Here is a 3,658-nt window from a genome sequence, read left to right on the forward strand (position 1 = left end):
GGGGGGCGGGACCCACGCGGGGAACGGGCACTGGAGCTCCCTGGCACTGGGGACACGCGGGCGGGGGAAACGCAGTCTCCCCCCCCACAGACACACACACACAAACACTTACACAGGTACAGGTGCACACGTGCGCTCTCGTGCACACACTAATAAGCACGTGTCCATGTGCAAACACACGTAACACACACGCACACGCTGTCACACATTAATACACGCACACACGTGTACATACACGCATGTGCACACCCTTACATTCACATGCCCGCGCACACACACTATCGCACATTATCACACACTAAAACACACTAACACATACACGCAGGCGCATGCACACACTAATGTGCACTAACACAGACATATCTACACACTAATGTGCACACGCACACACATATCAACACACATGTCCATACCGTGTGCACGTCCACGTGCACGCACACATACGCTCACATGCACATGCCCACACACAGGTACGCAAGCACAAACGCTAACACATGGACACACACACACACATCCAAGCACACACACTAACATACACATGCACATATACTCACAGACAGACACACGCGCACGTCCACACACTGCCAGACAGGTCCCGCACACCCACAGGGGCGTGCACTAGCACAGGTGTGCACACATACACCTGGGCACAGCAATACACCGTGACCTCACCGCTGCCCAGACCCGCAGGGTGCTGCCAGGCCCCCGTGCGCCTGCAGGGTGTTCGTGAGCGGCTGAGCACACCTGGGCACACCTGGGCACACCCCAGGGGCTTGCTGTCCCTGGGGGAGGGACCCTCTCCCCGCAGGGTGAAGTCCCTCAGTTTGGGAACGCAAACTGCCACTTTTGGTCCCGCCACTGAGAACTGGGGAACTCACAGCACGTGGCACAAAGTGCCTGTGCCCCTGGGGTTGGGGACGTGGTGGGACAGTGGGGACTCCGGGAAATGGCTCAGCTCCAGTGCCCACAGCATAGGACAGGAGAGCTGCGTTCCCGGCTGAATGACAATTCAGGACAGGCACAGGGCAGAGGACAGCAATGTCACTGCAAGGCCAGGGCAGCTCCTGGGAGGTGACACAAGTCAGGGTGGTCAAGGCGGGGCTGTCAGACCCCAAAATCCAATGTCCCACTCACAGGGTGACAAAATACATCCAAGGCATAGGGAGGTGTTAAAAACACTCTGGGGGTGACAGCACCCCTGAGGACAGGCTTTGCTGCACAGGCCACCATCACGAGGTGCCACCAGCAGCCCCCCACTCCTGGGAGCTGCCCATCCCAGGTCAGCCCGGAATGCTCTGTGCCATCTCCAGCACCCGTTTGGGAGCAGCTCGTCCACCCTAGGGGTGATTCCAGCAGGGTCCCGAGGGACACCCGGCATCCAGTGCCTGGCTGGCGCCAGGGGGTCCGGGCATCCCGCCATTCCCAGGCATTCCCACAGCCCTGTGATTTCTTTAGTAACAACATAACAACCTGTCAGCGCGGCCCCTAATCGCTGACACCCACTGTGCAGGATCTAAACATCCCGGTCCGGCGCTACAGGGAAATTCCATGGGAGCTGCTTATCAGCCATGTAATGGAGGAGGAGATAAGGCGTCACCCTGGAATTTCCCGGTAACACGGGGTGTCTGCACACTGGGCTCCAGGGCCCTGGGAAAGGGGTTATTGGGGGATATTTGGGATTATTTGGGATGTTGGGAGGGCTTTGTCACCTTGGCCACCAGCTCTGAGTGGTTCCAGAAGTCACTGTCCCATGTACCCAGCAACACGGAGCAGCTTCAGGGGACTTCGTGCTGTGGGTTAGGGCCACGCGCACTACGAAATGGCTGTTTCAGGGTATTTTGTGCTGTGGTGCAGTCCTGGGGAAAAACTGTCATGCATGGCTGAGCAGCAAAGTGATGGGGATGGAGGTGGCACCTGCAGTGTGCTGGGAGATTTCCCTGGTCCCTCATCCCTCCACCCGCAGTGCGCTGGGACCTTTCCCTCGGTCCCTCATCCCTCCACCCCCAGACCCAGGGCATGTGTCCTGTGTGAGGTGAGGGACCCAAGGCTGCCACTGCCACCACTCCAGGGCACCCCAAACACAGCTCTGGTCACTGAGGCTTCACTTCAGGGAATTGTTTGCTAAGGAAAACTGGGAAGCATGACCTGGAAAACCTGAAACGTCTCTGACCCAGGCCTGGTTGCCCAGTGAGGGTCCTGGATGGGTGGTGGGCATAGGCAGGGGCTGGGTGAGTCCTGGGGTCTTAGCCCCACCTTCCTGGTTCTCCCCCTTGGATGTCCTCCCACCTTCCAACCTGGGCTGTGAAAAGTTAAGGGGGGGGGGAAGGGGGCTGCACAAATAAATGTATTTTAATTTAATTTTGCTTTAATATGTAAAACTGTTGCTCTTGGCTCCTGTTACTGAAGACTGGCCAAGAGCAACACAAGGATTTTTGGAGTCAAGGAGCTCCTTGTAGAGGTGTGGCTGCCCCTCACCTCTGCCCTGCACCTTGGGGGGCTCCTCCCTCACCCCATCCCCCTCAGGTACTCCCTGGGGCGCCCAAGCCCTGCCTGAGCCTCAGGGACCTGCAGTGGCAACAGCAAAAGAGCAAAGGAACCTTCCCGGAGCTTCATCTCACCCCAGAGGTGGGCAGGGGGTACCGGGAGGTACCACCAGCACCCCAAGCCTTGCCCTTGCATTGCCCCACTGCCTGTGCCTGATAGAGAAGCGCCCTGTCCCTGCCTGCCCGCACGCCCGGGGAACGCGGGGACGGGAGTGGGGACATCCCGGCCATGCACAGAAGCCGAGATCTCCAGCAGGTCTGGGAGCCCCACAGTGAAAACAAGAACCCCAGGTAGAGCAACAGAGAGATTTACGGTTTTGGAAGTGGCCCTGCGCTGTGGATCCAAGATCAATAGCATGAAGAAAGGGCTCTCAGAACTGCACAGGAATCCTGCCCGCGAAGCGGCCAGGCAGGCGAGCGGGACGGATCGCCGGAGCCCGGGAGCCTGTGGTTCCTGGCAGAGCTTTGCCCCATTTCCTTTCTTCCCGTCAACAGCGCCTGAAACCTGTGCGAGAGCCTCGGCAAGGGGAGTGGATGGAGGGAAAAAATACGCTGGCTGCCCGCCCCCGGGTACAGGGGGGCTGCAGCAGTACCCCTCTGGCTAGCCATGGGAGGGGGGACGGTGTCTTCATGGGGGGAAGGGCTTGGGGGATCCCCTTGGCACCAGAGGTAGGGACAGCCCTGGTGGAAGTCAGGGAGGGGGCAGTGGAGGTGGGGAGGAGGTGATGGAGCAGAGGAGGGAGTGGTGGAGCAAGGGAGGGCATGGTGGAGGTGGGGAAAGGGCGATGGAACAAGAGAGGAGGCAATGCATGTGGGGGAGAGGGAGGGGAGAGAGGATGGGGAAATGGAACTGGGTGAGTGATGGAGTAGGGAAGAGAGTTATGGAGGTGGGGAGGGAGCAGTAGAGTAGAGGAGGGGGTGATGAAGCTGGAGAGGGGGCAACAGAGCCTGGGAGAGGGTGATGGAGCAGCAAAGGGAGTGATAGAGCAGGGCAAGGGAGGAGGTGATTGATCCAGGGAAGAAGTGATCGAGCTGGGGAGAGGGCAGTGAAGGTTGGGAGGGTCAGCAGGACAGGGGAGGGGGCAATAGGGCAGGGGAGGGGGCAATAGGGCAGG

Source organism: Corvus brachyrhynchos, unplaced genomic scaffold, assembly GCF_000691975.1.
Source record: "Corvus brachyrhynchos isolate BGI_N302 unplaced genomic scaffold, ASM69197v1 scaffold137, whole genome shotgun sequence".
Taxonomy (NCBI): Eukaryota; Metazoa; Chordata; class Aves; order Passeriformes; family Corvidae; genus Corvus; species Corvus brachyrhynchos.